General features: G+C 37.2%; 1 pseudogene; it reads left to right on the top strand.

Annotated features, from left to right (window-relative positions):
* Positions 1-13535: 13535 nt before the first annotated feature.
* LOC118532585 (small ribosomal subunit protein eS6 pseudogene) lies at positions 13536-14344 on the top strand (annotated as a pseudogene).
* Positions 14345-14649: the final 305 nt, after the last annotated feature.

Consider the following 14649-nt stretch of genomic DNA (forward strand, 5'->3'; position numbering starts at 1 on the left):
TGGTGCTCACAGATGTCAAAAGACTAAGGCAATGCAAGGTGTCCTGTAAAAAGTTAGTGCTCTTGCTGACCTTTTTTACCATGACCTCTCTTTAACTCTGATCTTACAGTTCTTAAGTAATTTCAATTTGATTTTCTACAAACAGGAATTCAATCTCTGTGAAGAATATGAATTTATAGGTCAGGCAGCAATCAGATTAATTTATTTCTAACTTTGAAGTATAAAACAATTTTCTGGAATTTTAGAAAAGTAATTTCTTCTACTGGGTCTTATGATGTTCATTTGTCTTATGAACTTTAGAAGAGTTGATCATATTCACCCTTCCCAGAGTTTTCTTTCTGACTTGGCCTTTAAACCACCTCCTGAAACTCAGCAGAATTGTAAATTTATTGAGTGGTTTGACAGGTATTAAGAATCTTTTTAAAATCACAGCAATTTTATTGAAATGAATAGGAAACGAGAAAGGGATAGAAAGAAGGAAAAGTAGCAAAATTGTATTATCTCTAGTCAAGATATATGATTTAAAAGTAAGGAAATCACAAAATGGATGTCCCACTAAAGGCAGTGTAATATTCTGGATTGAATCCTGGAACAAAAAAAAAGGAAATGAGTGGAAAAATGGTAAAATCCTAATAAAGTCATATCAGTTAATGGTAATGTACCAAAGTTGACTTCATAGTCATTGTACATTGACAAATGTACTGTTTATGTAAAATGTTAACGTTGGGGTGTGGGGGGTGGGGGAGTAGGTAAAGAGTCTGCAGAAACTGCCTGTACTATCATTGTCAGTACCAGGGATGGGAGGAGTGGATCAGGAATTAAGTAATAGTGTGACTTTGTAAAGAACACTTTTGACACAAGGGCAAAATGATTAACCTGTCAGATTCAGTAGAAGCAAGGAACATAGAATGTCTTTACTTGGCCTGGCACTTACATCTGCCCCACTGTCTTGATCCATTCAGGTTGCTGTAACAGAATACCATAGACTGGGTGGCTTATAACAGAAATCTATTTTTCACAGTTCTGGAGGCTGAAAAATCTAAGATCAAGGCACCTACAGATTGGGTTCTGGTGAAAACCAGCTTCCTCAGTGATGCCCATCTTCTCACATGGAGGAAGGGATGAGGGAGCTCTCTGGGGCCTTTTTTATAAGGGCACTAATCCCATTCATGAGGGCTCCACCCTCATGACCTAATCATCTCCCAAGAGCCCACCTCCAAATACCATCACATTGAGAATTAGGTTTCAACATATGAATTTGCAGAGGATACAAACAGTCTATAGCACCCACTTAATATATACAGTAAAAACTCTGAAAAACAAAAGCTCTTATGTGGAAACATTCATTTATTTTCCCATAGATGATAAGCTTTTTATTTATTTATTTTTTTTTAAAGATTTTATTTATTTATTTGTTAGAGAGAGCATGGGCAAGAGAGAGTGAGCGAGAGTACAAGCAGGGGGAGCTGCAGGCAGAGGGAGAAGCAGGCTCCCTGCTGAGCAAGGAGCCGGATGCGGGACTCGATCCCAGGACCCTGGGATCATGACCTGAGCCGAAGGCAGCCGCTTAACCGACTGAGGCACCCAGGCGACCCTATGATAAGCTTTTTAAAGCTGCAGGTTTTATTCACAACAATATCCCTGGTATTGAGAACACAGTAGGCATTCGGTTAATATTTGATAAATAGAGAATAAATAATTTCTCATTAAATATCACCTTTGTGTTTGTGGCATATTAAAGTTGTAGCATATCACAATTACTTAGAGTAAATTGACTAAATGGATTAGACTGGTTTTGATTCATACAATCATACCATGGAGAGAGAGTTGTGTATTATAATTTTATCATATATAATTGTATTATAATTGTTATAGATAATAATATCGGTAAGACTACATGCAGAAAAATATTTTTCTATAGTTCTTCAATTGTTGCTTCCCCTGTGGAAAGTCAGTAGCAAAAAGAGTCTATGTAGCTTTAAAAAAAACTCTCCCTATGATAGTAAAGAAATATTAATAGCTTTTAAATATAAAAGAATTCAACCCTGTACCATACTAATAATTTATTACTCTAGACTGAATATTAACACATCTCTGAAAAGTAACTGTACATGTCATTACCAAAGATATGTCTATAATTTGATCACCTTTCTTGAGAAAGCTGACTAGATTCTGGAAAATCATTTCTCCATTAAGATTAGATATTCATACACTTAAAACTACAGTATTTAAGTTAATATATCTATTTAGAAAAATAATAGAAAATATCTAATTTTGTAACCATTAGAACACTTTAATTTTTAACAGTGGAATTTATTTCAGTGAGATAGAGATTATTAAATGTTTTAATGGAGTCATTCATTTGAAAGAAGAGACTTTCGTCTTACAATTAATTTTCCAGTTAACAAAATGTTAATTAATAAAATGTTCATATCTTTTTCATGTAATTAATAATGTAAGTGAAATCCACAAAGCTTGATGTCTAATGCATTTGGTTTTGCATGGCTTACTTTCTGATTGCGCCAGGAATGTATATTTACTTTCTGATTCTGAATGTATAGTTCCACGTAATTCAAGGAACACGCTGTTCACTGGAGAGTGAGGGGGTCTCTATGGTTCTTATTTTCTTGACTTAAAGCAAGTTATCTGTTACAATATTTATGTTCACTCTTTACCTTATCTATTGCTGTCTTTGTAAGTGATAGTACAAACTATTTGAAAGAAAATGTTGCTACTACCTGGTACTTCCAAAGTTTGAAACCAAAAAAATAACTGGCACATAAAGGTTTTTGATAAACATTTTATGAATATCTCTTTGCAAGTCTTTCCTCTGAATAGAATAGTATCCTTTCTTCTAGTATCAATTTTACATCTAGTGAAATGGTCTTAGGTCACCTTTTAAGTGTTCAATTTTTACAAAATAGGTAATTCTGATAGTCCACATCTACATCCACTAAAAATAATAATGTCATTCCTAGTCTTTCCTAAATGTACTAAATGAATGAAGCTCTGCTCTTAATCACTGAATGGCATAATTGTATCGTATACACTTTATGCTCCAAAAGTTAAAGAACACATCAGGGTACCTCATATTTTCAGGAATCCGCAAGTATGTAATGTGGAACCTAAAAATAGGTATCGATTTCACTGGAGAAAAATAAGTGAATATAGATTGCCTAGGGAGTTTAAATGACTTCAGCACTGATAAAAGGCAATAAGCATAATTCAAATACTTGATCCCTATTTAATCCTACAAATCAAAGCTCTTTCAAATAAGAAAATAAAGTATGAATATTAAATGCCAAAGAACTTCCAAAGAGTCTTAGGGGAAAAGTAATGGAGAAAATGCTAAAAGTGTAGACTGTATATTAGTCTCCTAGGTCTGCCATAACAAATTACCACAAATTGGGTAGCTTAAAAAACAGAAATTTATTCTCTCAGAGTTCTAGGAGCTGAAAGTCCAAAGTCAGTGTGTCATTAGGTCTTGTTGCCTCTTGAAGCTATTGAGAAAAACCCTTCCTTGCCTCTTCCTAGTTTCTGGTGGTTGCCAGTAATCTTTGGCTGCATCTCTCCAATGTCTTCATTATGGCCTTTTCTCCCTGAGAATATCTGTGCCTGTTTCTCTCTTTCATTTTTTTTTTTCTTATAAGGACATCAGTGATTGGATTTATTCCAGTATGATTTCATCTTATATCTTTTTAAAAAATTTTAATTCTAGTATAGTTAACATACAGTGTTATATTAGTTTCAAGTGTACCGTGGAGTGATTCAACAATTCTGTACATTACTCAGTGCTCATCATGATAAGTGTACTCTTAATCCCCTTTATCTATTTTACCCATTCCCCTTCTCTACCTTTCCCCCTAGTAATCATCAGTTTGTTCTCTATAGTTAAGAGTGTTTCTTGGTTTGTTTCTTGTTTTCTTTGTTTTGTTTCTTAAATTCCACGTATGAGTGAAATCATATGGTATTTGTCTTTCTCTGACTTATCTTGCTTAGCAGTGATATAACCTCTAGATATCCATGTGTTGCAAATGGCAAGATTTCATTCTTTTTTATGGCTAATATTCCATTGTATGTATGTACTATATCTTCTTTATCCATTCATCCATCTATCGATTAACACTTGTGTTGCTTCTGTAAATTGGCTATTTTAAATAATGCTGCAATAAACCTAGGGGTGCATATATCCTTTTGAATTAGTGTTTTTGTATTCTTTGGGTAAATACCCAGTAGTGGAATTACTGGATCATATGATAAATCTATTTTTAACTTTTTGAGGAACCTCTATACTGTTTTCCACAGTGGCTGCATCAGTTTCCATTCCCACCAACAATGCACAAGGGTTCCTTTTTTCCAAATCCTTGCCAACATTTGTTGTTTCTTGTGTTTTTGATTTTAGGCATTCTGATAGGTGTAAGGTGATATCTCATTGTGGTTTAGATTTCCATTTCCCTGATGATGAGTGATATTGAGCATCTTTTTATGTGTCTGTTGGCCATCTGTGTATCTTCTTTGGAAAAATATCTGTTCATGTCTTCTGCCCATTTCTAAATTGGATAATTTTTTTTTGGTTGTTGAGTGGTATAAGTTCCTTATATATTTTAAATACTAACCCTTTATCAAATATGGTATTTGCAAATATCTTCTCCCATCTAGTAGGTTGTCTAAAATGTCCATACATCCCAAAACAATCGACAGATTTAATGCAATCCCTATCAAAATACCAACAGCATTTTTCACAGAACTAGAACAAACAATCCTAGAATTCATAGCCAAATAATCTGAATAGCCAAAGCAATCTCAAAAAGAAAAAAGAAAACTGGAGGTATTATGATCCCAGATTTCAAGATATACTACAAAGCTATTGTAAACAAAACAGTATGTTACTGGAACAAAAACAGGCAAAGAGATCAATGGAACAGAATAAAGACCCCAGAAATAAACCCATGCTTATATGGTCAATTAATCTTTAACAAAGGAGGAAAGAATATGCAATGGGAAAAAGAGTCTCTTCAACAAATCGTGCTAGGAAAACTGGACAGCTACATGCAAAAGAATAAAACTGGACCATTTTCTTACACCATACATAAAAATAAACTCAAAACAGATTAAGGACCTAAATGTGAGACCTGAAACCATAAAAATCTTAGAAGAGAGAACAGGCAGTAATTTCTCTGACATGGGCCATAGCAACATTTTTCTAGAATGTCTCCTGAGTTAAGGGAAACAAACACAAAAATAAACTGTTAGAACTACATCAAAATAAAAAGCTTAACATATTTTAATTTCATCCATGAAGTTCGTATTTCCAAATGAGATCACATTCACAGGTACTGAGAGTTACAACTTGAACATATCTTTTGGAAGGATACAATTCACCCATTACAGGCACTGACATAGTAGAGCTTTCTCTTGAGAAAAATGTATAACAAATAGAAATAGACTTAGGAATGAACCAGTCTGTTAGGAATGCTCTTCAGATAGATAACTCAAGGTGGGATTCAAGAAAGGAATTGCAAATATTTGTTAAGCTAGGGATCTCCACAGGGCACAATTCCAGTAATACCACTAGTAGAGGCTACAATACGAATGGAACCCCTGGAGCTGTACCCTGCAGCTTATGCCTCAATTTCAAATCCTTTACAGAAGGCAGGAAAATAAATTAAGGAATAAATCAAGTCCATTATAAGGTAATAATGAAGAGTGTTGGATACTGGAGAAAACTTGAGTGCTCTATCTAAAGGGTCAGTATTATTCACCTCCATCCTACTATTACCATGCAGGAACATAGATCGAGTGCTACTAGGTGATCCATTTTTTAAAAGAGAAATATAAGTAGATGGATGGGGAGATGTGTGAAATAGGTGAAGAGGATTAAGAGTACACTTATGGTGATGAGCACTGAGTAAGGTGTAGGATTGTTGAACTGTTATATTGTCTACCTAAAACTAATACAACACTGTGTTAATTATACTTGAATAAGAAAAAGAGAAATATAAAATTTGATTTTAATATAAAATCTCCCAATATTTAAATAACGAAATGCAAATTTTAAAATGTTTAATTATCTGTTTAACCTGTTAAGGTGTTTAAATGGCAGGTAGTGAGTCACCAATTTGCAATCTAATTTGGGCTCGCCTGATTCAAATGCAACTCTCACATTATAAGAAGTGGTTTCTTATACTAAGACTTCGGACCTTAAAAGGGAAAAATTGTGAAGACTTTAACCCCAATGATGTCATAAACTATATACCTTCAACCTAAGCATAAGTATACACTAGTTAGTGACTTGCTTTTTATTTTACCGTGAAAAAGAAAGTAATCAGTAGAGAATCCCTATAGTACTTACAACAAAACTGCCAACATCTGTCCTTCTTTCCCTGTTTCCTCTGTTTTCCCTTCTCTGTTACAGTGGATGAACAATTCATGTTTCTCTCTAAGGCCAAGTGCTCCACTTGTGTCATCAGTCATGTCCCCTTCTACTGCTTAAAGGCAATGATCTCTGTTTCTCCCTCTCCCTCTCTTCCCTCACTGCACTGTTCTCACTCTTTCTTTCTCATTTGAACACACTTCATAAGGATTTCATGCCCAAAACACTGAAAATGCTAATATCCAAGATCAGCAATGAACTCTACTTTGCCAAGCTTTATCAATTCTCAGACCTCATTTTATTTAATCTATCAATACATGTGACATGGTTCATTACTCTCTCTTTTTTAAAGATTTTTTTTTTTTTTTTAATTTTAGAGAGGTGGGGGGCGTGGGAGGAAGAACAGAGGGAGAAGGACAAGCCGACTCCATGCTGAGCACAGAGCCCAATGCAGGGCTCCATCCCACGACCCTGAGATCATGACCTGAGCTGAAATCCAGAGTCGGCTGCTTGACGGACTGAGCCACTACCCAGGCACCCTTCCTTCATCACTCTCTTTTTAAACATATTTTCACTTGACTTTTTTTTTATTAAGCTTTTAAAATTTGAATTCTAGTATAGTTAATATACAGTGTTATATTAGTTTCAGACGTACAATATAGGGGGGATTCAACAATTCTATACATTACTCAGTGCTCATCATAAATGTACTCTTTAATCCCCAGTTCCTATTTCACCCATCCCCCCCCAACTGCCCTCTGATAACCATCAGTTTGTTCTCTATTGTTAAGAGTCTATTTCTTGGTTTGTCTTTTTCCCTCCTTTGTTTGTTTGTTTTGTTTCTTAAATCCCACATATGAGTGAAATCATATGGTATTTATCTTTGACTGACTTATTTCACTCAGCATTATATTCTCTAGCTCCATCCATCTTGTTGCAAATGGCAAGATTTCATTCTTTTTTATGGCTGAATAATATTTCATTATATATATAATAATATATATATATATCAGAGACTATATGAGAATCAGAGCTGGTACATCTTGCTCTGTCATTCCTCCATCTATTGTCTACCTCTCTAGCTCCTCCTCTGTTCCACTGACAGCTATATATATATGTATAGATAGATCTATCCATGTCTTTAATCCCCAGTGATATATATATCACATTTTCTTTATCCACTCATCAATCGATGACACTTATGCTGTTTCCATAGGTTGACTATTGTAAATAATGCTGCAATAATCATAGGGGTGCATATATCATTTTGAATTGCGTTTGTGTATTTTTTAGGTAAATACCCAGTAGTGCAATTACTGGATCATAAGGTAGATCTATTTTTAACTTTCTGAGGAAACTCCATACTGTTTTCCACAGTAGCTGCACCAGTTTGCATTCCCACCAACAGTACATGAGGTTTCCTTTTTCTCCACATCCTCACCAACAATTGTTTCATGTCATTTGACTTCTATAATAACACACTCTTGGTTATTTTCCCACCTCTTAGTCTATTTTGGCAGTTTTTTCTTTTCATGCCACCAGAATGATCAGGGATGTGAAAATAAATGTTCAGCCACATCTTTGACTTGTCTAGGGCCCAGAAGTCCCATGGGTGAGAAACTTGAACACAGCTTATAAATGAGGTATAGGTAGGTCGACACCTATCCAATGGACTGGGGACCCCAGTAGAAGCTGATTTGGAAGGAGAGAAAAAAGGGGAGCTTGGGGGAAAAAAAAGTACCAGAAGGAAGAAGTCTGGCAATATAGGTGAAACTATGCAGCAAGGAATGGAAATCCAAGGAAAAGTGATTCCATATCCAATATGAGGTACTACCTAGCTATGACCTGATTCAGCACCCTCCCATAACACTCCCTCTATGCTACAACCCCAATAAGGAAGAAGAGAGCTATAACAGAGGATAAAAGTGTAACTAAAAGTTCAGTTGTTCTCCAATGGGGAAACCCTCTAAATAAAGGGAGCAAGCCTCAAGAAGCAGAAGGAGCTTTCTTGCCAAAAGGCCACTGATGTCAGGGATTTGGAGGAGGTCGTTAACACCAAGGTAGCAATACAGGCAGCCACCATAGGAGAGAAGGCCACAGCTGTCAACGGGACAGAGGAGGAGCTAGAGAGGTAGACAATAGATGGAGGAATGACAGAGCAAGATGTACCAGCTCTGATTCTCATGGATCACTTTATCTGAGGACTCCTAAAGGGAAGAGTTGGGGAGAAAAATGTGAGATAGAGCCTGGGCTTCCTGTTTGCCTTTCCATAAGTCTGAAATTGTCAAAATGTTTTTAAAAATCCAAACAAAATCCCCATAGTACATTTGATTTTTGACCTCTTAAAATTTTTTAATTTAAATTCTGGTTAATTAACATGCAATGTAATATTAGTTTCAATATAGTGTAATATTGGTGTACCCGGTACTCATCAATAAGTGCCCTCCTTAATCCCCATCACCTATTTCACCCATCCCCCCACCCAACTCCATCTGGTAACCATCAGTTTGTTCTCTATAGTTAAGAGTCTGTTTCTTGGTTTGCCTTTCTGCCCCACTTTTTTTCCACCCCTAACTCATTTGTTTTGTTCCTTGAATCCGACATATGAGTGAAATCATATGGTATTTGTCTTTCTGTGACTTATTTCGTTTAGCATTACACACTCTAGCTCCATCCATGTCATTACAAATGGCAAGATATCTTTCTTTTCTTTGTCTAAGTAATATTATATGTGTATACACATACCACATCTTCTTTATCCATTTATAAGTTGATGGACACTTGGGTTGTTTCCATAATTTAGCTATTATAGATAATGCTGCAATAAACATATGGGTGCATATATCCCTTTGTTTTTGTATTCTTTGGGTAAATACCTAGCAGTGCAGTTGCTGGATCGTAGGGTAGTTCTATTTTTAACTTTTTAAGGAACCTCCATACTGTTTTTCCAGAGTGGCTGTACCAATTTGCATTCCCACCAGCGGTTCAAGAGAGTTCCGCTTTCGCCACATCCTCACCAACACCTGTTGTTTCTTGTGTTATTGATTTTAGCCATTCTGGCAGGTATGAAGTAACATCTCATTGTGGTTTTGATTTGTATTACACTGATGTTGAGCATCTTTTCATGTGTCTGTTGGTCATCTGTATGTCTTCTTTGGAAAGACATGTGTATTCATGCCTTCTGCCCATTTTTTAGTTGTATTACTCATTTTTGAGGCATTGAGTTTTATCAGTTCTTTATATATTTTGGATACTAACCCTTTATCACATATGTCATTTGCAAATATCTTTTCCCACTCCGTAGGTTACGTTTTAGTTCTGTTGATTGTTTCCTTCACTGTGCAGAAGACTTTCATTTAGAACAATGATAATAAAGATTCTCCCTCCATGTTTGATATTTGAACACTGGAAGATTTCAGGCCCATACTTACCCTTTCTCCTCTTGCACTCCATCTAGGCAAGCCAATAAAAATGCCCAAGTCCTCCTTTTCTTTTTTTTTTTTTTTAAAGATTTTATTTATTTATTTGACAGAGAGAAAGATAGCGAGAGGAGGAACACAAGCAGGGGGAGTGGGAGAGGGAGAAGCAGGCTCTCCGCCGAGCAGGGAGCCCAATGCGGGACTCAATCCCAGGACCCTGGGCTCATGACCTGAGCCGAAGGCAGACGCTAATGACTGAGCCACCCAGGCACCCCTAAGTCCTCCTTTTCTTGGTGTCAGTGGTATGTTCAAACCACACAGACTCAGAGCCATGCACAGGAACCCTCACCACAGCCCCACCTCCTAACCACAATAAAACCCAAAGCCATCATCCATCCCTTTGCTAAAGCCATTCCATATTTTCCAGGTTAGCTTGAATGCCTGCCTTATTTTACCCAAATAGTCTCATTAAGTGTGTTATAAATGTTTTCATACTCTTTCAGTGCATGTGTGGTGTCCTTAGTCTCCACATAAAATACAATTCTGGGTAGGGGGTACTGATCTCATACCCATTTTTTATGGGCAACCACGAAAAACAGTATTATAATAGAGGGTAATAAAAAGCACTGTAAAACATAATATCTAGAAAGAAGAGGGAAATTACAAAGAAATGGAAAGAAAATAGAAAACGTTTGGCAGAAAGTGGAATATAATGGTCAATCTCTTATCATTTCTCAAGATATTTTCTTAGGTTGCACCTCACTTAGAATACAGATAAACCTTTAGAAATGTTTCCAGTAAGCCATTATAAAGACAGAAGACATCTCTCAGAATTCACAGGATATTTTCACTCAGATGCCATCAGTGTTCATGATATATATTTTAAATATATAATGAAATGAACTCACTGCAAAGACATTTTATTGCCTTAAGAAGAATTTCCCTCTCATCTCCAGCATGTAATTATTTGTCCCATGCTATTCAACACAACACTCTCTTATTTCTGAAAATGTTCACAGACTCCTTGCATGTGATCACAATCTATCTATGCCAACTGACAATTGTTACAGAAATCTTGCTGCCTCTATGGAGAAAAGAGTATGCATGGTGAAAAAGCAAATCTGATTAAAGGCTTCTTGCCTAAGGGAAGAGAGAACTCCATTGACAAATGTTTAGGGATCATTGATTTTTAGGTGAAAAACAAGAAAACAAAGAGAAAAATTGAGAAGGCAAAAGAAAATTAAAGCCTGAAAACAGATGTTGAAAATTGTTTGCATGTAGAAAATCTTTGTTTATGCTTAGAAAATCAACATCTTGAAGCTAAAATGTCACTGAATTTGGATGAATTCTTAGTTTCTCATAGACCCCAAATCCAGCATTCTGCTTGCCATGGGCTACCTTCTGAATTATACTGACTGTTTTAAAGTTCTGATGTGGATTTGAACTTCAATTATTTAAATGTTAAAATAAGTGTCTGAATAAGTAGCAAGGTAAAATTCACTCTAACCTTTGCAACTGAATTCAGATTTGGTAAAATATCAATTCTAGGATAAAACAACTTTAAGAGTCATTTAACAGTAGACCATTAATTAAAAGCATCTTTAAGGTTATGGCAAGATATTATAATAGATTTGGATGACAGAAAGTAACAGAAATAATTTATCTTCACCCCAATCTTCATTCTGCACGACTGGAGGATTCTAAGAACCAATGGGCTTGTGTATGGTGGTATTTCACTCACACTCCAGCATGAAAGTTATTTTCAGTACCTTATTTTGGTCTTGGGCTCTCAAGTACTTTATATTTAATTAGGATAATTTATACTAATATAATGTATCTCTCTTTTTTTTTTTTTTAAAGATTTTATTTATTTATTTGAGACAGAATGAGAGAGAGCACATGAGAGGGGGGGAGGGTCAGAGGGAGAAGCAGGCTCCCTGCTGAGCAGGGAGCCCGATGCGGGACTCGATCCAGGGACTCCAGGATCATGACCTGAGCCGAAGGCAGTCGCTTAACCAACTGAGCCACCCAGGCGCCAATATAATGTATCTCTTACACATGATGCATTTATTTATAAGAAACTACTTCCTAGATATTCCCAGAGAATAGCAAGGAGCAAATGCTTTACCAATGTTGGGCAAGTGCCTAGCTCAATGTTTTAAAAACAGGAGCATGATAATAACACATAATAGATAAAATGCTAAAAAGTTAAGAGTAAGATGGTGAATTAATTAAATGCAGCACTCCATTAACACTGTTGAAAGACCAAGACATTTTATGGTACTTTGATAAATGCAGCTACTAGAACATCCTCTAGAAAGCTTCCCTCTGTATTTCTTTTTGTACTTGAAGAGGAATACATAAAGACTTCTGAGGATTAGACAGAAAGCTATTTCAGCCATCTCTTTCTTTTCCCTAGCTTAGTACATCACTCTCCATAGTATCAGCAAAACCAAATTATAGTTATGGAAATTAAGGAAGGGCATATAGGATTTTACAAAGGACTAAGACTAAGAGACTTTTTGTCCCTGGACAACCTCTGATGGGATCAGAGCCTTGCTTGCCATTTCCATCAGCCAGACATGACAAAGAAGAGGGAATGAGGGGCGCCTGGGTGGCTCAGTCGTTAAGCGTCTGCCTTCGGCTCAGGTCGTGATCCCAGGGTCCTGCGATCGAGCCCCGCATCCGGCTCCCAGCTTGGCGGGAAGCCCACTTCTCCTCTCCCACTCCCCCTGCTTGTGTTCCCTCTCTCGCTGTCTCTCTCTCTGTTAATAAATAAATAAAATCTTTAAAAAAAAAAAAAAAAAAAGAAGAGGGAATGAAAAGGGAATGCTGGGAAAGACCAGCAATCCCTGTACCGACAGATGAAAGATGACTGGAAACTGCTGTGAAAGAGAGGAGAAGGCAAGGGGGTCAATGCTCAGAGACGAAGACCCTTTGCCCTTCTTTGCTCCCGCTTTTATTGGTTCTTCAGGATAATCACAAATCCTTATCACTGTTTCTCAAGCACGTGATGTGTGACAAGGGGTCTTACTGAAACTAGGAGGATCTGTTTATGGGAAAGATACAATATGCAGATTATGCTAATATGCGTGTTCTATGAGTTCTGCTAAACATAGCCTAAGGGACAATGCATACGTCTCTTAGATCACAGGGCAGGTCTTTGGGCTAAGAAAGCTTCGGGAAGGCAACTCCCCACAGCATTCCTATGGCAGAGTGGTCATGCAGGCCTCAGCATTCCAAGGGCCTATGCCCTTCTCCAAAACCTTCCCTGCCATCAGCAGCCTCGTGTTACATTTTAGCAAGCCAGGTATTATAACTGATTTCATGCTCTACATTAACCCCAACACAGGAAAATAGGAAATAACTACAAAAAATACGTTTTTCTAAAGTAAAAGTCTTCTTGACTATACAGAGGTATTTCTGTTTTGTTTTGTTTTCCATTTCAACCACAGAAGCAAGATTCATAACCTTTTCTAGGATCCTAAAAGAGAAGAAGAGCGGATTAAGTAGAATGACAGCACAGTCTATAGGATAGGGTTGTAACACCCAAAAGAGATCAGTTTATAGCTATTACTGGCCATAAAGCTTGACTGGTGATACAGACATTTGTTGGTAGTCTCACCAGAAACCTTCCTTTATCATTTAAGGAAGTGAAGTAGACCCAGTAAAATGTATTCCAACCCTAGTTTCAGTTTTAAAAAATAAGCTCGCTCTTTTTCATGGCGCCTCGGAGTCGGTAGACTGCTTCAGGATGAAACTGAACATCTCTTTCCCAGCTACTGGCTGCCAGAAAGTCATTGAAGTGGACGATGAACGCAAACTTCGTACCTTTTATGAGAAGCATATGGCCACAGAAGTTGCTGCTGATGCTCTGGGTGAAGAATGGAAGGGTTATCTGGTGGCAATGACAAACAAGGTTTCCCCATGAAGCAGGTGTCTTGACCCCTGGTCGCGTCCGCCTGCTGCTGAGTAAGGAGCATTCCTGCTATAGACCAAGGAGGACTGGAGAGAGAGCGCAAATCTGTTCGGGGTTGCATTGTGGATGCCAATCTCAGTGTTCTCAACTTGGTCATTGTAAAAAAAGGGGAGAAGGATATTCCTGGACTCACTGATACTACTGTGCCTCGTCGCCTGGGGCCCAAAAGAGCCAGCAGAATCCGCAAACTTTTCAATCTCTCTAAAGAAGATGATGTCCGCCAGTATGTTGTGAGAAAGCCCCTAAACAAAGAAGGTAAGAAACCTAGAACCAAAGCGCCTAAGATTCAGCGTCTTGTTACTCCACGTGTCCTCCAGCATAAACGTCGGCATATTGCTTTGAAGAAGCAGTGCACTAAGAAAAATAAGGAAGAGGCTGCAGAATATGCTAAACTTTTGGCCAAGAGAATAAAGGAGGCCAAAGAAAAATGCCAGAACAGATTGCCAAGAGACGAAGGTTGTCCTCTCTGAGAGCTTCTACCTCTAAGTCTGAGTCCAGTCAAAAATGAGATTTTCTATGAGTGACAAATAAATAAGATCAGACATCAAAAAAATAAATAAAAATAAATAAATAAATAAAAAATAAGCTCATTGCCTCCTACTGGGCAAAGGTTTTAGCTCAGGAGTAGGCATGTGATCAAACCTGGTATACAAAGGAATCATTCTCCTCGGCTCTATTCCAGGAGTTTTGGATCCAAACCGGTCTCTTGCCTGCAGGACATTAAAAAAAAAAAAAGGATGTCCACAGTTCTGGTAGCTATTGGCAACCATGTTAAGACTACAGGGGAACCATTATTGATGAAATGTCGACCATAAACAAGGCTGGGCTGAGAGAAAGAAACTGGTCCTTGGTGATACCTCAAACTGCCCTACTTCTGG

This window comes from Halichoerus grypus, chromosome 6 (assembly GCF_964656455.1).
Source record: "Halichoerus grypus chromosome 6, mHalGry1.hap1.1, whole genome shotgun sequence".
NCBI lineage: Eukaryota > Metazoa > Chordata > Mammalia > Carnivora > Phocidae > Halichoerus > Halichoerus grypus.